General features: G+C 34.1%; 1 protein-coding gene and 1 long non-coding RNA gene across 7 annotated transcripts in view; one reads left to right on the forward strand and one right to left on the reverse strand.

The window, feature by feature from the left end:
* LOC141376138 (uncharacterized) overlaps positions 1–26,136 on the forward strand; it is a 1,104,960-nt gene that overhangs the window by 869,878 nt on the left and 208,946 nt on the right. The window lies entirely within an intron of this gene.
* The window catches only part of LOC141376140 (uncharacterized), a 79,566-nt gene continuing 70,964 nt past the window's right edge, over positions 17,535–26,136 (reverse strand). The window contains exon 3 of the long non-coding RNA XR_012385433.1: positions 17,535–18,160. This is a non-coding gene — a long non-coding RNA (uncharacterized lncRNA). The remainder of the gene's footprint in view (positions 18,161–26,136) is intronic.

Raw genomic sequence — 26,136 nt, forward strand, 5'->3', positions numbered from 1 at the left:
TGATTAAATGTTGAATGTGATGAGTTTTCAACACTACTAAATTGAAACTTAATTTTTTTTACATGGTTTAATAATTTTTTGTTATTAAAATTGAAGTTCCTGTTTCAAAGCTTACAGATAGATGACTAATTTGTATTTCATTGACACTTTTTTGGAGTATTTTCATAAGTTTTGTTTTTTCCTGTAAATGATTCAATAAATACCGTACCGTGACATTCATACCGAGGTATTACCGTACCGTGAAATTCTGATACCGTTACATCCCTAGTAATTTATGTACAAAACAGTGTTGTACTAAATCGGTCTGCATGATCTTGGAAATATGAGATATTTGAGATGTTGTTTAGTATTATGGTAATGTTATTTCTTTACCAAAAAATTATATTTGTTATCTTTTGTAAGTCTTGATCATTCTAAAATAGACAGATAATCAAGATGTACTATTTTTGGACTATTCATTCATTCATTTTCTTTTCGCTTAGTCCCTTTATTAATCTGGAGTCTCCACAGCAGAATGAACTGCAAACTAATCCAGCATTTGTTTTATGCAGCAGATGCTCTTCCAGGTGCAACCCATCTCCGGGAATCATCCATACACACTCATTCACACTCATACACTATGGACAATTTAGCCTAAACCAATTCACCTGTACCGCATATCTTTGGACTGTGGGGGAAAGCGGAGCACTCTGAGGAAACCCATGCAAATGGGGGGAGAACATGCAAACTCCAAACAGAAACACCAACTAACCCAGCCGAGGCTCGAACCAGTGACCTTCTTGCTGTGAGGCGACACAACCTACTCCGCCACCGCTTTACCTATTTCTGGACTAATTGAATCTAATTAGGGCTAAAAATGTTAGGCTTTAAAACACTATAAAGGACTGAAAATTTTGGCAGATATTCTGATAATTATTCACTGTTAGTTATTCATTTTCTTTGTCTCTATCTCTGCCATTAGTATTAACTGTCAGTTCTGTGCTCTGAGGCTTAGTGCTCACCTTTTATTGGTCACCATTATTGGTCTAGCCAATAACTTAATAACACTTATCGTGGAACCAGGCATAAAGCTACAAGAGATACAGCTGCAGCTGGAAGTTAATGAGAATTATTTATATTATTTATTAATTTACTTAGTAATTGTATTGTATTGGTATCCAAATTTTAATACCGTCAAACCTCCTCCCTATTTGACCTCGGTATCTGGTATTACCATGCATAATAAAAATAAATAAATGTATATGACTTAAGGCTCAGACAGTGTCACCAAACTGTTGGCTTGTGCCTAAACCATTCAGAAGCTGAAAACCGTATATTCGACTATAGGTTTGCGGTCACCTGTTTGTCTTGTACGTATCAGAGATCTGTGTGAGACGCTCTCTCTCATTCACACACACCCACACGCTCGCACTCGCGCTCGCACGCACGCACACACACATACACACACACACACACACACACACACACAGAGACAGAGACAGCACCAACGACGCACAGCACCACATTTTCTCTGTCTCTCTCTCTCTCTCTCTCTCTCTCTCATTCATACACACACACATAGAGAGAGCCCCACACAGCACCACATGCTCTCTCATTCATACACACACACACATAAACAGCATCCAGCATGTGCGCGTGCTCGCTCGCTCGGGAGCGATATTGTTAGACCATGCTCCCTTTCAAATTACACCAGAGTTACCGACCGCTCCCTTGCTTTATTCGGAAATTTATTCCGCACCACAATAAATCTAGTCAGATCCTGTGGCTCCTGTGATACAGCAGCAGGAATGCAAACCTCTCATATTTACCACGTCTCCCTTCTCGTACGATCAAAACTGGAAATACTGCCAAACTGCAGGTCACCTGGTGCACGACTCGCCATCTACTTGACCTCTCTCTCTCTCTCCTCCACACTGTCCCGTGATGACAACCAAGCATATGCATTTGTAGGCATTAAATAAATAATATTTATTATTTAATACTTGTCTTCTATTTAAGTGCATAGTTTTTTTTTATGACGCTATAACGATATTGAAACTGACACTATTGCTATTTTTAGATCCCGCGGTATACCATATTACCGTATTACCACCCAAGCCTAACGCCTAACCTTATTCCAACCCACACAGTAATGAAAAAATATTAATTATTGTTGTAAAATGTCACAAATTATGCTATGATGATGTATCCACGTTTCCCAGTGATAGGTTGCAGCTAGAAGGGCATCTGCTGTGTAAAACGTTTGCTGGATAAGTTTGCAGTTCATTCTGCTGTGGCAACCCCTGATTAATAAAGGGACTAAGCTAAAAAAAAAAAGATTGAATAAATGACCATGCTGATTGTTTAAGATTTGGTGCACTGTTGTCACTGCATTCAATTTTTTTTTTCATAATTATTAGTTTTAGACCCCAAAACATCACTGTTGCATAAATGAATGACAACATTGTATAATGCATGTTGTGCTTTATTTGAAATATGTTGTGTGTAAATCTCAACCTAAAAAAAAAATAATCATCTGATTTACAGTAGCTGTACATAATTGATGTCACAGACTATCTACGTTCTCCCACACATCTTAATGAATCCAAATTGTCATACCACCTAGTAAAACCATGACTTTATATCTGTCTTATTCATAACTGAGCGCTATGGTAAGTTTGGATTGTTAGCTGCATCAAATTGTGTCTTTACAAATGTCTGACATCTTGACTCATTTTTCAGCTCCTCTATAGATTTCCACTTGATGTGGAACTAAAGATGCAAATTGAGCTTAATTATCTAAATGTCACTTCACAATCCTTTCCAGCCTCTAAGCGTTTTCTGTTAGGCCAACACTCCCATCAACAAAGCTAGACAAACTCCATCATGATCAGAAACATCCACAATTCACATCCATGTCCACTCCTGCCTGATGCTCTGATTGACCTTCTTTTGTCTTCAGGGTGAAAAAAAAAAGAGAGGGACAGTAAAAGTGTGAAAAAATTAAGGATCGTAGGGATATATTAGTGGATGAGTGGCCTGACAAATGTGTGGACTGGAACGCTTGGGGCTCGATTAATCTCCCTGATAAGTCTGGGCTAATGGGAGGAAGACCTTAAAGAGGACGGACGACCCTGCGCCCACCTCCCTCCATGACACCCAGACTCAGATTAATGTTCTGCTGTGAAGAGATATTAACCACATTCTCACACACACAGCTCTGATCAAAAATGAAGGTTTGGTGTAGATTGACATTGCTGTGTGTGACAGAATTTATTGAGATCAGACCCTAACAGTGAATAACTCTTTAATCATCATAGCAAGGATCACCCATTTAAGAAATGTATAGTTTAAAAAAAAAAAAGTCTAAGCAACAAATCATCAAATTTCAGAATTTCTGCTTCTTGGACTGCACCCTGTGGATGGTGCAGATATGTTTTCGTCTGGTCTGGAGCTTCCTGTTTGGTGCTCATTTCATCCGAACACTTCCAATCATCTCTCCATCCAGACAGCAGACAGCTCAAAGACATCACTTCCACTCCTCTCGCCCGGGCACCTGAGATAGAAACGCAATAATGACGTTTCAGCAGTCCTGAAGAAACCTTTAGAGTCAGCGACTGCATTAGACCAGCGCTTTGATATCCTCTCACCCTCCACTGGATGTGTGCTCGGGGTCAGGGACAGACAGCAAATGTTGCCGCTCGATGTTGGGACTGAATTACAGAGAAAATGGATTCGAGGGGTCGCAGGGGTCAGTTCAACCAATCGCAGGTTCTGTCAAAGTAAAGCCCTGAGCAACATTTTCTGAAACTTTTCACCATGCACCCTCACTGTGTGTCCGCGTATCAACCCAAATGTCGAAGCACACGGAATGTCAGCCGGCCCAATGGCAAGGAGTAGGTGCTCCTCATCCGTGACATTTGCTGACACTTTGAGAAAGGCGGCAGCTCTACCAAAGCTTTAGTCCCGACGGCAAGAACATGATCGCTTGACCCTTTCACTCATATTTCTCCGCAAGCAATGAGGAGAGGTGGTCGCTTGCTTTAAGATGAGGGTCACCGGAAGTCCTGTTTTCCCCTTTCAGTAAGCGACCCAAACTTTGCTCCAAATGCCTGCGAGATGTGTTTTGACCTCAGCTATACCACGAACAGAGGCTTACAGTGGGCCTCTGATGTTAATGATAGCTCTGCTCGCACATTACCCATAATGCTAAGCTCTTTTTGCTGCACTAACTCGCACGCAATTACCGCTGACATTTTTAATGTCACCTTGTCTGGAGGAAAATTGCTCCATTTATTCTTTATTCCCATATAAAACTATGAATTATTCCCCCCTGCATTTCTATGTTCATTTCCTGTTCATTCCTTCTCGCGCTTCACACTCTCAAACAATTTTTTTCCAGCTGTGAGCTTCGTTTGCTTGAGTTCAGGCGTTTGGGGATGAAGTTGTCCCCTCTGGTTTTTAATCTAGCCCAACTCGCGCTGTCCTAATTGGGCCTGGAAAACCCCATTGTCCTTGCTTTTGAATGCTTTTGAAAAACCAATTGTCCTGTATAACGTTTTACCATTGGCTGGGGAGTTTTACAGTATTTTCAATGTCGTATTGCACATGTAGTTGAATGTGAAACATTTAAGAGTATACATTTTTATCATTTGAAAAGCATAGTAGCACAAATAGAACCAGAGCTTTACATGATAATTTGACAACTTAATGATATAAAAGTAGACTGAACATTTATTACTGCCAGTTTTCAATATGAGAAAAGTGCAAATCAAAACTGCACAATGGCTGTTATTTAATGTATTACTAATAATATTCTTTTTTAAAAAAGATGAATGGATCTATTCCTGTTACATTAAAAGAAATAGCATTAATGTTTATGACTGAATTTCCATCCAAAGTATTTAATTGTAGTGTGTTGCTCATTACAAATTACAGATTACTTTTACTTCTTTATCAGCAAACACATAAATAAAGAGTAAATAAGGGGGACAATAAAATACTGTACATTAGTAATAAATAAATATTTTTTTTCTTATTTTTTAAAGATTAAAAATACCAAAAATTCCATTTAGTTACTTGAGAAGAGATTTTGGCCCAATCCCAATTCTACCCCTTAGCCCTTTCCCCTTACCTCCCACTTCTTTTTAGCTTGAAGGTGTAGGGCTAAGGGGAAGGGCTAGCTAGCCCTTAAAACAGAGATTTTTAGGACCACACTTAAAACCAAGGGGTACGAAAATTTCCCAGAATACACAATCTAAAACGACAGCATGGCTGCACACGAAAGTCTGGAGATACACAAATGAGTATTTTTTGTCATTATTACAAAATTTTACAACAAACAAGCATATGATTTAATACATTCATAAAAACGTTTGTGTTTTACTGTCATGCTTTAAAAAAATAAAAATAAAAAAATATCGCAATCTATAATCCATACACTGTACAACCCAAAAAGTTAAGGTAACTCAAATCATTAACAATAATTGTAATCAGCAATAAACCATTGAAGTTCAAAAACTAATCCCTATGAGTACTATGAACTTAATCCATTTGAGTAAACGAAGCAATTTGAGCACTTTGAAACCAGATAAATGAAGAGAACTCAAACCAACTGAGTACTGTAAAACCCATTAAGTTAAGGCAACTCAAACTGTTTGAGGAAAATGATTGCAACAAACCATTATAACAAACTATTATTTATTAAAAAAAATATTTATATGAGTACTGTGAACTTAAGTTGAAGTAATGAGGTATTTAATTAACTCATTACCCTCAACACTGAGTTCAAAACTCTTTTCAAATGAATAGAATTAACTTTCAGTAAATTTTGAGTTAACTACACTCATTTTATTTGATAAAGTTGACTGTTGGGTTTTACAGTGTAATATTAACTATTGTATAGTACTCCCACAACATGCTTTCACATTTGTCACTAGATGACACTGAAATCCCCTGTTAGAAAAGTCTAGTGGCTGGGAATGACCTTTTCAATGTCTGGTATAATTTTAATGTTATTTTTGTGTGTCTACGTAGATGAATGTGGCCACGGTAAATGCAGTTACAAGCTTATTGCCACATTATATCATAATGATATAATAATAAGATAAATACCAAAAAAATTACATGATTAGAATAACTACAGTAGTCGCCATAGTCAATGTCATATATGAAGACCTTGGGATGATGCGTGGGGTGTTGTAGTGCTGTTCCGTTTCTTAAGGGTAACATTTTTAAGCCCTTCCCCTTCACACTCTGTTTCAATGGCAAAGAGGAAAGAGTAGGGTAGGGCCTTTTCAGAGGGCCATAAATAATCAGTTACCAATACCACTGATTCTGCATTTGTTAACACTGTCTGTCTTATGACAGATATACACATAAACAGTCATTAGAGGACTGATTACAAAACTATTAGGAACGAAGAAGCTCAGATAAATCAAATATCAGCCCTACTTACTTTTTTAATGGAACCTTAACTGACAGCCTAATTCTCTTGACTTTTTATTTCTCAATCCATACACAACAAGCAATGGAAAACACAATACATAGAAATAAACAAAACAAATATTAAAACAAACAGCTTTAGTATTAGCCCGCAAGCACTGCTGTGGTGTTGAATATGTTGGGTCTTGAGTTCACATCGGCATTTGCCTGTCTGTCAGCCTGGAGATGATTGGTTATGCAAACCCTAATTCATCAGTGACAGTGCGCAGAGTGGTTACTTTATCTCTAACGACCCTTCGGATGGAAAGGTGGAATCAATTCTGACAGCCGAACCTCATCTCAACGCCTGCTGATCTGCATAACACTAGACACGTAAATCAGCCACAGATGTGACAAGGGAATTAATTTTAGTTGTGGATGTGTATACAGGCCCGTCATGCACATCATATTTTTGAGGGGGCACAAGGGGCAGTTCTGGTTCACTTGGTGCCCTAGGCAGAAAAAAAAAAGTTTGTAATTACACAGCAGTTTGTAATATTGAAGTTTTGTTGTTGTTACAAAAATAAGTTTTAAAAAGCCTAGTTAAAACACCAACATTTAATATAATATAATATAATATAATATAATATAATATAATATAATATAATATAATATAATATAATATAATATAATATAATATAATATACTGAAAGGTTTGAATATTGTATTTATATTTATATTCATATTTATATTTTATATTCATTTATTCTTTCATCAAAAATTTTATATGCTCACTCATTTGCTCAAAACATTATTCTTGTTGTTGTTGTTTTATTATTTTTTTTTATAAATAAAATAATAAATAACTGACCCCAATCTTTTAAATGACTAGATGAATTTACAAATGTTGCATTTTGCTGCATTTATTTTAAACTATATACATATTGTAGTAAAATCAGTCTTTACAGTCTTACTTGTGTATTTTTTGTTTATTTGTTTTATCCTTGTTAAATAAATAATTTCTCCCCAGTTAATTAATAATCAATCACAACACCAACAACAACAACAACAACAACAACAACAACAACAACAACAACAACAACAACAACAATAATAATAATAATAATAATAATAATAATAAAAATATAAAAAAATAATTTGAAATATATTTATATTTTATTTCAATTCATTAATTCATCAGAAATGTAATATGCTGACTTGGTGTTTAAAACATGATTGTTGTTGTTGTTTTATTATATTATTTTTTATGAATAAAATAATAAATTACTGACCCAAAACTTTTTAATTATTGCCTGTAATATGCATTTAAAAATGTTACAGTTTGCTGCATTTATTTGAAAATATAAAAATATTGTAGTAAAATCAGCCTTTACAGTCACTTATTTGTGTATTTTTTATCTGTTTATTTGTTTTTTCATATTATATATATATATATATATATATATATATATATATATATATATTTATATATATATATATATATATATATATATATATATATATATATATATATATATATATATATATATATATTTATATATATATATATATATATATATATATATATATATATATATATATATATATATATATATATATATATATATACTTTCTCCCCAGTAAATTAATATTTAATAATAATAATAATAATAATAACAATAATAATAATAATAATAATAATAATAATTATTATTATTATTATAGTAATATAACAATTTAAATTAGAAAAGCAGGATTTAAATATTATATAAATGTATATACTGAAAGGTTTGAATTGTTATTAGAATTTTGGATATTTTTATTTATTTTTATATTCATATTTATATTTTATATAAATTCATTAATTCATCAGAAATTCAATATGCTGACTTAGTGCTCAAAACGTTATTGTTGTTGTTTTAAAAATAATAATAAATTACTGACATAATGACTGCATATAACATAAACTCAAATAATATTTTTCAAATTAAATTATTACAGCAAACAAACTTTTTTTAAAGTTTATTTGAAAATATTTTTTGTCAGTTACTTACTTGTGTAATTTTTATCCAAAAATTTATTTATTTTTTTTTAATTCTCTAACAAATGTTTAATTTGTAATAATAATAAATATATTAAAATTAAATTAGAAAAGCAGGATTTTTTCTCTCTGTTTTAGTTTTCTATGCAAACTGAAGCACTTCAGTTGACAGTTGAGGCTCAAATGCCCTCTTTCTTGCCACCACCTTGTTGACGTGTCAAAGTCAGTGCTTGACCTTTACCTTTGTCTGTAAAGATTTCCAGTGCGATGCTCCATAAGGGGCTCAATCGATGTGTGAAATACCCAATATTAAAACTGTGCCATGTAACAGGCAGCGCTGTCCAATATACCTGCTAAAAGATGGCAGATCGCTTAATGAAACGCTTCAAATCAATGGCTGTTACACAAGACAGTTAAAATCAAAACATCCATTCATATTTGTCCCTGAAGTAAGAGGGAATGAAAATGTTTCTGCTCTGTCGTACTGTTAATCACTCTATTCATCTTAATTTGTGAGTGTGCTGAGTTTTTATTTTCTAAGAGGAGTATGACCTGAGAGAACATTGTGCAGTAGAGACCAATATGTAGACTTGAGCTATCTCCAAAAGTGCATACTACAGTACTTGTATAGGTACTAAATCTAAATGTGTATATGTTTTTGAACATACTAAGTATTTTCTTCATAGTATGAAAGTGGTTTGTATAAATGAGTTCAGACATGCTAAATCTGGCATGTTGTCATTGAGGGAAGCACAATATATCGGTGACCAATACCAATGTTGGCCTATAAATGCTATTTTTAGTTATTGTTATTGGTCCAATAACAAAATTAGGCAGATTTATTTCATGAATGATATGGTTTCTGTTGGTGTTTTCTGCCTGTTACATGTTATTATTTATAGATATTTATAGTCGGTGTCTTGGTTGCTTTATTTATATGTTTTTTTTTTTTTTCAGGCAATATATTTTATTTATATAAACGAAAGTTGACTTTCGAAATGAATAGTTTATTACTAAAGTGTAGAGATCAGTTTAAACTTTCAAAATTAAGTTTTATATATATTATACTTATTATATACTTATATATATATATATATATATATATATATATATATATATATATATATATATATATATATATATATATATATATATATGTTTACTGGCTAATATATTTGTGTCTTTATTTTCATCATCACATGACCTACCTGGGTCAGATGCGTCATTACATTGACATTTCATAAATGATCTCTTGTGGCCTAGTGTGATAGTAAAGAATCTCACCAGAGTAGTAGTAGATCCACTTGTTTAACTTTTCTGATCTTACAAATTCAGACATACTACTTTGCTCATATGTACTGTTTTTCACATACTACATACTAGGGCTGCACAATATATTGTTTCAGCATCAATATTGCATTGGGCACATTCACAACAGTCACATCAAATGATATGCAATGTTAAGTCTCAGTAGACCAGGAAATACAGAATTGTGTTATATTACTGTACTTATATGGAATTTATACAATTTATACAAAAAAAGGTTTTACTTTTACTTTTTAACTTTTGTTCCTTAATTTTTTTGTCTTGTTTCTAGTCCAAACATCTACATTTGAAAGCAAAAAATATTATTTTATTTACCCCATTGGCAGATATTTTTACTAAAACACTTTTAATTTTGACTTATTTCTTTTAAATCTGTAAATAAAACAATATTTTTATTTCATCAAAGCATTTTTAGATATTTGGACTGGAAATTAAACGAAGCAAAGCATTTTTTGCATTGTGATTATTCAATTTCTTTACCAGAATACTGTTACAACCTAGAAAACCAGCAAAATAGTGCTTTTGAAACTGTCTTGTCAGCAGCTAGCTCTCTGCAACTCTCACATGGTCGCCCACTGAAGCCAAGCAGGTCAGTACCTGGATGGGAGACCACATGGGATAGCTAGGTTGCTGCTGGATATGGTGTTAGTAAGGCCAGCAGGGGCTGTGCGTTTTGTGTGGTTTCTAACACCCCAGTATAGTGAAAGGGGATTCGATACTGCTCAGTGAGAAATATCGTCTTTTAGATGAGATATTAAACAGAGGTCCTGACTTTCTGTGATGGTTAAAAATACCAGGATGTCTTTTGAAAAAGAGTAGGGGTTTAACCCAAGCATCCTGGCCAAATTGGGCTTTGTCCATCATGGCCTTCTAACTATCCACATATCATAGTTGGCTTCATTTCTCTGTCTCCTCTCCACCAATCGTGTGGTGTGCAGTTTAGTGCAATATGGCTGCTGTCACATCATCTAGATGGGTGCTGCACACTGGTGGTGGTGGAGAAGATTCCCCCAATGTGTAAAGTGCTTTGAGTGTCTTTGAGGATTTTTTATTAAACAGTATTGATATCGCACTATTTATTGCAGAAAAATAAAATCTCGCAATGTCAGAATTTTCTAACATCGTGCAGGCCTACTACATATTCACATATGAGGAAGTTTGAAATTTCGGATGCACTGTCAGGATAAGACTAACATACAGCTTTTTTTTTTTTTTTTTTTTAATCCTTGTCTGCTTTCTGCTTAAATCAGGCAACACTAGAAGCTTGTTACACTGTGCTTAAACCTCAATTTTTGTTGTTTTAAACCCCTGCATTTAACCCTGGTCAGATGCTTAGCAACTAACAGCCAAGCATATGACTCATAATCATGCTCTTTGGACAGCCATGGAAATACAGTGGGTTGCATTTAACCCCATTTTCAAGGTTCAAGGTTAAATTGGTATTTGGAAAAACGCTGTATTTTGAGATGAGAGTTGTTTCATTCTTTTCTTTACAGTCTTAAAAGTCTATATACAGTATACACTGGATAGCAGTCATTAGTTAGGATTATGTGCATAAACAAAGCCTTCGTCTAAGCATGCAAATATAATTTGATCATCCTATATGACAATAGTAATACAAATATGCGAATAAGAATGGTTACAATACATGTGCAGTTTAAAATTCTAGGATATGAGTGTCCTGGATTACTTTTACTGTGGACTGTGTGAAATGTGAAGCAAGCTAGTTTACCAAGAACAGGGGTGTCCAAACTTGATTCTGGAGGGCTGGTGTCCTGCACTTCCTTCAACACACCTGCCTGGAAGTTTTAGTATACCTAGAAAGAGCTTGATTAGCTGGTTCAGGTGTGTCTAATTGGGTTGGAACTAAAATATGCAGGAAACTGGCCCTCCAGGACCGAGTTTGGGCACCCCTGGTCTAGAATGACCCAAAACTGCAAGCCAAGCTTACGGTACATACACAAATGTTGTCTTTCAAGTATCATTCACATAAAGGTTTCAATAAATGTGCGCATCAAGCTGTGTGAAATAAATGTGTCATGTGGAGTTTAATACAGAGTTTACATCTTCATCTCAAATTAGTAAGTCTTGTACATGATCATAATAGTAATTTCATTCTGCATTCATACAGAGTTAATGGTAAATTACTGATAATTGCACTAGTAATTTAACTTATACTGGTACATTGGCACAAATTAATTATTTTGAAGAGGTCTTGCTCACACTTGATCTATTAACTGTGAATTATTTATAATTTACAAAGAAGACTGTTTCTGTGTAAGGGGCTTAATGTGTGTGAACTGCATTAAGAAATGCTTTATAGATAAACAAATCATAGTTTTGCTTATTCTAGTCAAAGTCTTGGCTCATCTTCAGTCATACCTGTTGATTCTGGTGCAATTGACTGACAGCTGGTTATGAATGATGAAAAAATGACAGAGCTTAAAAACTCACCTGCCAGAATGAGACGATCACTGTCAACAGATGACTGAAGCCCAAACTCTCAAGGTTTATGGGCTTGGACACTAAGAACTGATGTTGATAAGACACTTGAAAATATTCCATCAAAAAGTATAACATGAGTGACATCACTTTCTTTAATAGCAAGCAGAGTCGTGTGACAGCTGAGTTTCTCTGAACAAACTTCAGAAACAGCAAAATTATAAATAGTACGCTTTAGTTTATGTAACAATTCACACATTTACTACTGGCTTATAACCTGCCTATTATTAGGATATTACCTTTGTATAGTACTAATAAAGTATGATCCTATTTTACATCCGTAAACCTACCTAGTATGTTAAACCAATTACTACATTAATTACTAATAATGAGCAGATAATTAGTGAGCTAAACGTCTTAGTTCATTGTTTGTTGATTGATTTGAATTGTACATTAAAACAAAGTGTGACCATATTTATCTTATACTTATAAAGATCATTGACATTGTAAAAGTGATGTCTCTATAATGTTAAAAATCAACAGCATTGCTCCATTCTTCACGTGATCCTTCAGAAATCATTATTCAAATTTTAAGCTTAAGAAGTATTTCATATTAAGAGCAAATACTGTTGCTTTATAAATATATAGCAGTATATATATAATGTTGACAAACGTTTAGTCATCAGTTATGCTCTATCAAATTCCTCCTTCTTGTAAAAGCACATGTGCTTATCCTATTTTATCTATGTCTGCATATTTTGGCAAGTCTTAAAAGTTGCTATTGCAATTTTTGACATTTTGTAAGCAAATCTGCATAATTATTATCATTATTATTTTTTATTTTTTTAAGCACCGCAATGTGTCCGGCATATTCAAATACAAGCTGAACACCCTCTGACTCAGCCATGTTACATTAGCCATGCCCTAAACCACTGCTATTGGTTGATCTGGAAAGTGATTGACAGATTTAGGCAGCACTAAACTATTTTATGGTACCCAGGAGGCTCCACTAAAAAAACAAATGTGGGAAGTAAGAATAGCATAAATTATGTTTTAAAAGAATGTTGTTGTCAACTGTGCACATTAGTAAAGGATGTGAAAATGCAGGCATGATTTAAAAATGATATTCACTCACTAAAGGCTTTTTTAGTAAGTCATAGATATAGATGCATTTCAGTGTACTCGAATGAAACTCTGTGAAATGTCAGAGGGCTACTTTGATATGAACATACTGCAGTTTAAATACTTTTTACCCATTCTGGCTTTTACAGAAGTCAGTGCAACTGTGCTTTGAATATGCAGTGATCTGCTTTGAGCTTAATGTATCCAAATATAAGCTTTCTAGCTTTCAGAGAAAACTTCACAAGAAAGTCAAAGCCTATGTGCTTTTATACTACATTTTAAAAGTGTTGCATTTTTGCAACGTTACAAGTCAGAATTGCAGTTTTTTTTTCTGTTTTTTTTTCTCTGAAAGTATGCATAAACATCATGATTTTTTAATGATTTTTTTCTTCCTAAAAATGTTTAGGAGGGAAAAGTAATACAACTCAATTTCAATGCTTGGAGTCTCTAAAGGTTATCATTCAACGGTAGGAAGAATTTATTTTAAAACAATTTCATTCACCACGTTGTTCAGTAATTGTTCCTGCTTGTCGTCAACACACAAACCGATTCTTTCCCGCCGAGATTCCCCTAGTTGAGCGTTCGTCAGGCTCACTGAAGCTTTCTAAGGCTGTGAACGGTAATTCTCTGCAAATGGAAAACCTCTTTCAGATTATGCTAATGTTGCACCATGGGGCCAAATTTGTTGTTTTTGTCATGTTTTCTCATTCAAAATACTATGAAAGCTGTATTATTCTCTTTGGTCAACCATAAAGCGCAAATCAGAAAGAGAGAGAGAGCGTTTCTTCCAAGGTCAATGCAGTGGGCTCTGCTTAAACAAATTAATCTTTTAGCTTCAGGGTTGGAGGGAACATCTATCAGCGGTGTAATATGATAACGGAGCAGGAAAGCGGGAGAGAGAGGTGCTTAGCCCAGGCTTACACTGATTCATTTCCTAACCTGACACAGAACCAGGTATTATACCGACACACACACACACACAGAGCTGTTGTAGATCTGCAGTGCTGGTTATTACACCACTGTGATTTGTTCAAGGTGACAGCACAACCTGAGACGTAGATGGAATATGTAAACATATAAACATGCACTCAGGATAACATAAAGAAAGTCTGCCTGGGACTTTCTATAAATAGAGTACGAAATGTTTTCTTAAACTCTTGAAAATAATACTGTGTATATTTTTAAAAAATTATTTTATTTTATATTGTCAACAATTGAAGAGTAAGAGTGGTGCTTAACCTTCATAAAATACTGTATAATGATACGAAAAACTGTATAATGGTATACCATACTTTGTATCGCTCTAGCAATCAACACTTATACAACACATTTACAACTTATGCAGTAGAGGTCTATAATGTGTGACAGACATTTGCAGTTAAAATGCAATTATAGTACAAGTGTGTTCTTATTTTTAATTTTTTTTATTTTTAAGACTTGACATCTCCCAATTAAACATATACTGTAGTATATGTAAGTTGCAATATGATTATATAACTCAAAATCTGACTTTACATGTCATACTGAAGCTTATATGGCACAATTTGTCACAGTAAGACTTTACATCTGACTTCATGTCACAATAAGACTTACATCTCACAACGGGAGGTAAAGTGTCACAGTGAGACTTTGTAACTCACAAGCTGACTTTATTTGTCATAATGAGACATAATGTCACTATTTGACTTTATATCCTGCAGATGTACAGTATTACGATGACAGTTAATGTTCCATAGTGAAATGAAATGTCAAAATATGACCTCACAATGAGACTCACACTATGGGTTCTATTTGGGCTCTAAATTAACAACCTAGGTGCAAAGTCTAAAGCACATTGTGCACTTTTGGCCACTTTACTTTCTCTTTACTTTTACTCCTTTACTCCTTTACTTTCTTGGATAAGGAAACAGTCTTGTACACACTCCACTGGAGACATCTATTAGCCTACATATTTAATTTTGTTTAAGCGCAAAGATTTGTTTCAAAACTATTTCTAAAATCAGTTCTAATTTTAAGCAAACAAATGAATGAACAATAATAATGAAGTGTGGTCAAAGTGAGTTACATCCAAACACACATCCTATTCTTATGCCCCATATGTTGAAGCATATACTTTTTCAAAACCCAACAGGTGGACAAATCTTAACTAGTTTTTATTAAAACAAAAACAAATATGCATATAATAAATAATACTACTAATAATAACATTATATAAAAGCAAGTTGTCATAAATAAACTGAAAAAGTCACGAATGTCATGAATGCATGGAGGCAGTGGTTTTTATATTTATGTAGAAAATAATCATTTTTGTAACATTTTTAATCCTTTATTTTTTTTTTCATATGTGAAGACATTTATGTATTGCTGAACATCTTGTGTGTATTAAGCAATGTTTTGGACCTGCATAGATGCATAACTAATTCGCTCTGGACTTTAGACCAGCTTTCTGCTGATCAGTGGCGCAGTCTATTTCAGATCCTCAAAATAGCAACGTGTCAACATTGCGCCTTAACACATGCACCTCATTTTATGCCAGGAACACCCATGAGTCCACAAAGTGGTGCAAATGGATTTGCTAATTAAACATCATGGCACAAAACATGAAAATTATGGTTGCGCTGGTCTGAAAATAGCAAATCGCGCCAAACGCATTTTGCGCCTTATTGCGATGGGTGTATGATCTCACAATTTGACTATTTCCAATAACAAACTTTATTTCACATTGTATATGCTGTTTTTTATATTGAATATATGCTGGAGAAGTTATTCATGCAAAAAACTGATTAATCTTAATGTTATTAATCATTAGTATTATACATTTTATTATTTTATTTAAGATTTAAAATACTTATGCAACAAAAGATCTATGTGACAAAACATAGACATAGACAGAGTAGTATTAGTATTATTTTTTGCACTTTCAGTGCATTCAGAAAGTATTTAAAGCGGTTCACTTTTTCAACATTGTTTATGTTACAGCCTTATTCTGAAATGGATTAAATTATTTCCTCTAAAATTCTACCTACAACACCCCTTATTGACAATGTGAAAAAGGATTTTTTTTTTAATTGTTGCAAATTTATTAAAAAAAAAAAAAAACTGAAAAAGCACATGTATATCAGTATTCACAGCCTTTGCTCAACGCTTTGTTGATGCACCTTTGGCAGCAATTACAGCCTCAAGTCTTTTTAAATATGATGCCACAAGCTTGGCACACCTGTTTTTGGGAATTTTTGCCCATTCCTCTTTGCAGTACCTCTCAAGCTCTATCAGGTTGGATGAGAAGCAACAGCCATTTTCAGAGCTCTCCAGAGATATTGAATAGGAATTAGGTCTGGGCTCTGGCTGGGCCACTCAAGGACATTCACTGAGTTGTTGTAAAGCCACTCCATTGATATTTTGGCGGTGTGCTTTGGGTCATTGTTCTGCTGGAAGATGAACTGTTGCCCCAGTCTGAGGTCAAGAGCACTCTGAAGCAGGTTTTTGTTCAGGATGCCTCTGTACATTGCTGCACTCATCTTTTCCTCTATCCTGACTAGTCCTCCAGTTCCTGCTGCTGAAAAACATGGTATTAGCCTGGTGATAAGCGGTGCCTGGTTTTCTCCAAACGTAACGCCTGGCATTCTCTCTAAAGAGTTACATTTTTGCCGTCTCAGACCAGAGAATTTTGTTTCTTATGGTCTGAGAGTCCTTCAGATGCCTTTTGGCAAATTTCAGGTGAGGAGTAGCTTCCGTCTGGCCACTCTACCGTGCAGGCCTGATTGATGGATTGGTTCTCCTCTTTCACACAGAAGAATGCTGGAACTCAGACAGAGTGACCATCGGGTTATTGATCACCTCCCTGACTAATGCGTAGTTCAGACTGATTTTGGCTCGCCGACAGGTTTTGAGAAATTGCAGACAAATGCCTGAAATCACAGGCAAATCGCTGCTCGTGCACGTAAGTGACAATCTAAGGCTGTGTAAGGCTGTAACAAAAAAATTTTTAAAAGTGAAGTATGAATACTTTCATTATGCACTGTAAAGGCATGTATCGCTGGTAATACAGTAGGCCTCAGACGATTAAACGATTAGCATCACTGTAACAAGGGCACCTTAAAATAAAGTGCAACCATATGTTTTATGCTGCGCATACCTACAGTATGTTGACTATTATACATTTACCAACCAAAAATAGAACTAAATTCGAACAATATAGTTTAATGTAATAACAATGTTTTTATTTTTCTGGATATAGAAATTGCCTTTATTATACAGTACATATCAGGCAAGTCTAGGAGAATTTAATTGCCCTAAATTGAGCCTGGTACAGTGTGTGTGTTTATCAGAGAAAGTGACAAATCTGCTCAAGGTGTAGACAAGATCGAAGTGAAGAAAGGGAATTCTGTTTGAGTGGACAGAGCTCCTGAGTCTGCCGTCGATGGGCAATGACATTTAAAGATGCACATGCTTACGGTAATGCAGTCTACACATGTCTCTTTGAAAAAGAGAGATGAATTAGAATTAGACAGGAATAGACTGAGTGATTCTCAGTAGGCCGATCCAAGGTTCTGCAATGGGAATAACTGGCATTTAGACAAAAGGCTAAATGAAGACACTGTCTGCTGTGATTTTCACATTTTCTCCTTCTCTCTCTCTCTCTCTTATCCATCTAGCTCATAATCACTACCTTCTGTCTTTATTCCTGTCTTCCTGTCGTGCAATGCATCCCACAATCCATTGCTCTGCCGCACAGGGTTTGGTGAAAGCAGTGAGCGTTTCATGCCTGATTCCTCGGATGTAAGGCTCGTCTCCTGCATGCAGCCAGGCGGAAATATCAGTGCTCCTCTGAGGAGAAAAAAAAAAATGAATGAGAAAGAGAGAGAGAGAGAGAGAAACAGAGAGAGAGAGAAAGAAGGGAGTAACCTCTCCGCCCATCCCGCTGCAGCTGCTTCCAACAACCTGAATTCAAATCAGAAGAGACAATGCTGATTACAAATACTCTTGTCTCTCAAAAGAGAACCCCCAATCCTCACCCCAATTATTATTAAGGAAGAAAGATGGAATGAGATGTTGAAAGAAAGAGAGAGAGAATTTGTTATTAAATTTGTTTTGACACAGTGGCAACTATTCATCTCAGGGATATTCAGATGCGTTCCAGAGGGATGCAGAAAACCTCCTTGAGGACATTTCTCTTTGCTGCTGCTTCTTCTCTGAGGATCGTACATTGAGCAATGTGAAATTAGAGAAATATTAACTCTAAATAGATAGTATTCTAGTCTAGTTTTTTTTTTTCATACTCCTGTTATTCCAGATGTATGACTAACTTTTAATTTCTTTCTTTTAATGTAAGACTAAAGGCCCATTCTCACCAAGCACTCCAACTACAAAGATGTAGTTCTGTCACTCTAAATTTAAAACAACTGTTTAAACCACAGTTAAAATGATATAGTTGTAAAGAAACAACAAAATTAGAATCACTTTCAGAATATATTTTATTTCTTAGCTAATGAATGATAAAACGGCTGCAAAGCGCAGTGGGTAACAAATTCGCCCTACAGCAAGAAGGTCGCTGGTTTGAGTTTGGCTGGGTAAGTTGGCGTTTCTGTGTGGAGTTTGCATGTTCTCCCTGTGTTCAAGTGGGTTTCTTCTGGGTGCTCCGGTTACCCCCACAAGTCTAAAGATATTGCGGTACAGGTTATACATATATTACACAAGCTGGAATCACTGGTCAGATGTAAAAAGCATAAACCAAAATAAACAGATTAATCAGTGAGTGTGGTATATTTATTATTACATGCATAGTTATTGTGTTTGGTGTGAAGGGGCCTTGCCAAGCACTTGAAGATTTTAAGCCCAATTTGTCTGATATGTTAAAGATAACTTGTTTAGTTTGTGTTTTTCAGAAAATTAAGTATTAATTGAATAAGTCATTCATAACGGCAGTTCTATTGTTTCTTTTCTGAATGAATCAGTGTTTAAGTGCTTCTGTCTCGAAAAAAACCTTATAACAAAAGAGCTGAGTGCTAGTAAACTTTTCTGAATTCAGTAGGTACCTTTTTTTTTGTTTTTGAGTACATCTTTAAGTACATGATTACATGAGTAATTTATTCAAAACATTGTTTTTAGTTCCCTAAACATTCTGTGCTTTTGAGTAAATGATTATAAGACTCATTCATAAAGACAAATTGCATGCATTCTTAATGGATGCTTTTTTTCTATGAACAGCATTTTTTTTTTTTACGAACCAAGTGTTTAGATATAATAGCATTAGGAACAATACACTAGCATGCATTGGGTGTGCATAAATTGTGTGCTTCGCATGCATTTGTGTATTTAATAAATCATTTGAACAAATCAGTGACTTATCATAACAATGATTACTTGATAAGTTTCCAAATTAACCCATATTTTAAACAAACTGATTAAGTGATTGAATCACTGACTCATTCATTAAGGCAGCTGCTTGTTTAGAATTTGAACAAATCAACGTTTTGAATAACTAAATGATTCAGTCACTTGTTCATAAAGACCCTTAATTTGTTTCTAAATAAATGAGGTCATTTGTTTTTCCAACCAAAGTTTGTGAGATAATTCAATGATTCATTCCAAAATATGGTCACTTGTTTCCCTCCCAAATGAATCTGTGTTTTGAGTAATACATCTGAGTCAACGATTCAACGACTAACTAATATTCTTGAGTGATTCAATTTTGTGACTTATTCATCAGCATCATTTACTTGCTTAAAGATTTAGCATGCAGATAGAGGTGCTGGGAAATTATCTGTTCAAATTCATTATAACAAAAACTGAAATGTTGTCCATATGAATACTGACTTAAAGCACCAAATTCAAGTACAGTGTTCAGCATATATAAGTACACCACTCACAAATCTTTCTATTAAAATCATATTTTTAATAGGAAGCTATATGCAATAGGGATGCACGATATATCGGCTGCCACATCGTTATCGGCCGATAAATGCTATTTTTAAGATTATCGTTATCGATCTGATGTCTAAATTAAGCCGATATCTTTAAGCCGATAAATTACGTAATTGTACAGACCTGCGTGCCGCGCACGCGTGGGCGGAACTTGTTCAGACTTGCCCAGTGCACTATAATGGATCTGTCCCACACTGTTTATTCCTTCAAAGTCTGTCATTTATTCATGTGGAATTGCTGTACGTTAATAAGTCAGTAAGTAACCATGTTCCTTATCATTGTAGATGTGTTTGATTGAGTGTCATTGTGTATTTTGCTTTAAATCGCCTCAGGAAAAATATTATATGTGTAAACCTTTCCTGCTCCGTCTCTTTGTTGTGTAGAGATAGCAGGGGATTTTAACTTATTTCTCCAGGGCCGAATAATATAAGTTTCGTGGTAAATTGCCTTCTCTTTTAGTTGCAGCTGGTGAATGAACGAAGATACATGTAACTTGGTCCAAAATATTTATTACTTTCCGTGTGGTACAACAAATCAGTCACCTAAAACAGTCTCATTGCCCAAAAACCGCTCCTCCTTTCTCTCTCCCTCTCCCTCTTCGCTTCAAACACACACACCCCAAACTGCAGCTGGACCCGCACATTTTACAACACATGTTAACATAACGGTTGTTTGTAATCTGATTATTTGTTATTATCAACGCGTTGCTTGTCATGTTGTTGATGTAAGATGTGCTCAGTTTGATCGGAATTTTCATATTGATTATGACGAGCGCGCAAGCTGTCACTGCACACACACACACACACACACACACACACTGTAGCACGGGGGAGAGGTGAATCCAGTCATAGAGGCTCTTGACCAGCCGCTCATTCTGTCTTTATATTCTGCTCTGTGTTTGCCATTAAGTCAGCTCAATGCAGGTTTTGAATAAAAATCTGACTCTGATGGCAACTCTGCCTCGACAGTTAAGTGAATCTCACAGCGGTTTATCATAAACTTTTCATCGATCATTTTCCCCGCAATTGACAGCAAGAATGAACACAGAAGCGTTGTCTGATTGAAAGCAGCAGCTTCATGTTCAAAAGAATCTAAAACGCCAAAATAGGATGAATCTGTGCCGCATTTTCTTAACGTACTATATATATTTAGCTGTTGGCTTGGACGGTGGCTCTGAACTGTCAGAACACCTCCAAACAAGACTTTTTCAGACATGATGTATTTGTACATGTGTACATCACTGTAACCCGTTTTATTCAATACCATTTGAGCTGGTTTCAGTCCTTAGTGCTTTCATTTTCATCTTATTTAAATATATTTAACTTGCTTGTTGATTAAATCCCATTTTGTTATTTACCCTTATTAATTTTATGCAATAGTCAAGTTGCATGTTAATTTGCTATGAAGAAAAGGAAGTAATGTATTTTTTTGCATGCTGATTTATGTGAAATCTTGAATATAGGTCTATAATCACCTTGCAATTTTGAAGTTAAAGCTTTTTTGCTTTGAGTATAGACTATTTAGTTCATTAGAGCAGTTCAATCGTTTATGAAGTTTGCTGTATAAAAAAATATATTATTTTGAAATATTTATTAATATCGGCCTATACATATTGGCTATCAGCCTTCAAGTCTGAAGAATTATCGGTTATTGGTATCAGCCAAAAAAATCCATATCCGTGCATCCCTAATATGCAATATTTTATTTGTGCATATACATTAGATTAGTCAGTATTTAAGCCAAATAAGAAGCTTATCTAACAAAGTAACTTACAATAACTTTCCAAAAACTAGTTCACTCACATTTATATATTATAGAAAGAAATATAATAAATACAAATTTTAATAAAGAAGAAAAATCAAGAGAAGGAAAAAAATAATAAATTAATAAATATTAGTTGTATTTTTATTATTTTTGTTTAATTTTGTTGCAATATTTTTTCTTGAATTTAATTATTATCTTTTAAATTCTAAATATGTTTGGTGACTAAATAATTGTTTTAATAAATATATATGTTTAATAAATCTGTTTTGTTTAAATGCATCAAAATACATTGCCTATATTCACTGAGAAATAGATACAAATATTCATTTTCAAAATGGGGTGCACCCAATTATGTTAAGCACTGTTTGTGTAAGAACTGGCTTGTAAAAGAACTAGGTTGTGATTCATTTTGGTGAGTGTCCTTTAAAAATGTGTGCGTGTTGTTGGGGTGAACATGTGTCTGTACTTATTCATTTATGACTTACAGCTCACCGTCACACAATCTCACGATGACAGGATGAATGATGTCATAGATAGCTGAGTAAAGGGAGAGAATAAAAGACAGATGGCCAAAAGACAAGAAAGAGGGATGGCGAAGTACACATCACACGAGTGGCATGACAAAGCTCATGACATGCCGACCTCCTTCGACACATCAATGCCAAGCTCTTGCTTAACAGCACTCTTAACTGCCAGCGGAAGAGGACAAAAGCATTGTTAATTCACTGGCTGATTTCATGCAGATTACATTCCTAATTATCGCTGCATTAGCAATGCTAAAGCACACATAGACAGGTGTGACCCCCCCACCCTCCCACCAAGAGTCACAGTGTATAATTAACATTCAAGGCAGCTGTTGACAGACACAGTGTTGAGGGGTGAAGGCAGTGTTTAAGACCCGAGACCTTTATCAGTTTATGATTGCAGGCTGATGAGGATGAATTGTCAGTTGGGCTTTATTTTTCACACATCATTTTCTTTATTTAAATATATTTCATTTAATTTACTTTAAATATAACTAGGAATAATAATAATAATAATAATAATAATAATAATAATAATTATTATTATTATTATTATTATTATTATTATTATAAACATAATAATAATAATAATAATAATAATAATAATAATAATAATAATAATAATAAAGTAATTGTTGAAATTAATCAGATTTTCTTATTTGCAGGTTTTTTATGTGTAATTGTAAACGATTTAGTAATATAAAATATATAATGCTACATTTTTATCAATAAAAATATATATCATTTTTATTTTGGATGAAATGTGTCTTTCAGAATCGCCAGCGATCCATGCTTGTAGATTGCTGAGAATTATTCACTTTAACTACAATTCCATCACCATATGGACTACAAATCCTGCCATGCACCTCACATACACACCTGTTCTGATTGATGATACACACACAGACACAGAGAAGCTTATCATTGATTCATTACCTAGAGTATAAAGACACCTCTCATTTCAACACCTATTGCTGAATCTTGTTCACTGTTTATTATAACACAAATTGTTTCTTGTCTTATCTTGCCTTGTCTAGCCATGTTTTTGACCCCTTGCCTTGTTTTATTGTTTCTATTGTTTTGGCTGCCTGTTCTGACTATTTGCCTGTTTTTGACCACGTCTTTTGAATTACCTTCATGTAACCGTTCGCTCATGTAATCTAGCTGTGCCTGCTTGACCATTCTCTGTGTAATAAATACTGCAACTCCATTGTCCAGCATCTGACAGTTAAAACAAAGTTTCTAACAACAAAAATACTTTCCTCTTTTTTTTGCATGAAATAAAAAGTTGCCATGTTTCAAACATGTTTATATGTATGATTCATACAGTACCTTATTAATCAAAATAAAGTGGTCTCTTATTTTATTTTATTTCCCCCCCTAATAGCTGTATGAGTTTCTATGGATGAAGCTGTAGTTACTCATCACATCTGCTATTTTCTGTCTGGCCCATTTAAATGGATTTGAGGATCTGAGGAGTGGAGGTTCTCTGATTGGTTTTCCCTGGAGAGCTGAACTTTGCAATAAAAGCCTGGATTCTGTTCTCCGCCCACCCACAAAACAGTAGCGAAAAAACATCCAGAACCCTTCAATTATGTTTAAGATACACCACTTGAAAATCACTCTGGGGAAAATGAAAGTCAGCCTACAAAATTACATTGAAATTATATAGCAGAGCAACAACTTAAAAGTGTTCTTTAATAATTAACAGCAGCTTGGCTCTGTTTACTGTAACCTGTAAAAGCGCTTAATATTATTTGCTTAAATCAGTTTAGTTTTACAGGTGCACAGAGGTCGTGAATTTTATAATTTGAATGAATTTTAAAATAAAGAGAATTGCAATCAGACATTTAAGTAAAACAGCCATTGCAATAACAAGAACCAGGGTGAACATATTATAGTGCAAAATTAAGTTTATTGTACATAATAAATTTTTTTGTAACACAAAATGTCATGAAAATTCTGTGGTGTTAAGCAAATGTGTTATGTACCATCCTTTAGTATGGCTATGGTAACAAATTGATAATAATAATAATAATAATAATAATAATAATAATAATAATAATAATAATAATAATATTTAACAGCAAAACAACATCAACATAAACAACAACAACAACAATAATAATAATAATAATAATAATAATAATAATAATAATAATAATAATAGTGGTTAATAATAATAATAATAGTGGTTAATAATAATAACAATAATATTAAAAATAAAAAATAATAATAATAATAAATAATAATAATAATAATATTAATCATTATTATTATTATTATTATTATTATTATTATTATTATTATTATTATTTAACAACAATTATTATTATTATTTTTTTTATTATTAATAACCACTATTATTAATAATATTATTATTATTGTTATTATTATTATTATTATTATTATTATTATTTATTGTTTTTTTAAGCTCAGTCCCTTTATTAATCTGGCATCGCCACAGCAGAATGAACCGCCAACTTATCCAGCATTTTTTTTTTTACACAGCGGATGCCCTTCCAGCTGCAACCCATCTCTGGGAAACATCCACACACACTCATTCACTCATACACTATGGACAATTTAGCCTACCCAATTCACCTGTACTGCATGTCTTTGGACTGTGGGGGAAATTGGACCACCCAGAGGAACCCACGCAAACGCAGGGAGAACATGCAAACTCCACACAGAAACGGCAACAAACACAGGCAAGGCTTAAACCAGCGACCCTATTGCTGTGAGGCGACAGCACTCTCTACTGCACCACTAGTTGTAGTAGTAGTAGTAGTAGTAGTAGTAGTAATGTATTTTAAAACAGCAACAAATATTATTATTATTATTATTATTATTATTATTATTATTATTATTATTATTATTATTGTTATTATCATCAATGTTCGGAATGCCAGTATGTATAATTTTGTATTTGTTTAATATTTACATTATATTTTGATCCAAAGTATATTACATTGTTTATGTTTAGCCTGCAGTCTTAAAAAATATACCATTTTACTGTTCTTGTGTGACAAATAAACATCCTCTGTTGTAAAGCAATTTCAGATTAATAGTAAATGTCTGTGACTTCTATAGTGAGCAGTTGTTTTGTGTTATATGTGTAACTGTATTGTGTATCTTAGCATGGCTGGAATGCTTTATTGACCAATCAACATTCAACCATGGAATCTGTTTCTATAAACTACTTTATATCACTAAGCTCAAAGTATTGATTTGGAAAAGCTGAAAGTGTAGATTATTTTACTCTTCAGCTCAGATTGCAGGAAGTCTGATGATCGTGTCATGTATACAGTATATGCGGTTATATAGGGGTTTTGTGCTGCCATAATGGAGTGTGTGTGTGGTGTGCCAGCAGATGTTTGGCTCAAACTAATTTTGTGGTTCAGACTAAAAACCCACAGACACACTGGCTATATTACCTGCTGCCATCTGTCTGCTCATCAGGTCATTTTAATTTACTCATTTTCTCCCTGTTACTGGGCTCCAGTGTTGCAATAGTTGTTCTATTGCTGCTAGTATAGAATCAATTCAGATCAAATCAGATCAACCATAATCAGATGTAGATCACTGACC

Source organism: Danio rerio, chromosome 9 (genome assembly GCF_049306965.1).
Source record: "Danio rerio strain Tuebingen ecotype United States chromosome 9, GRCz12tu, whole genome shotgun sequence".
Lineage (NCBI taxonomy): Eukaryota > Metazoa > Chordata > Actinopteri > Cypriniformes > Danionidae > Danio > Danio rerio.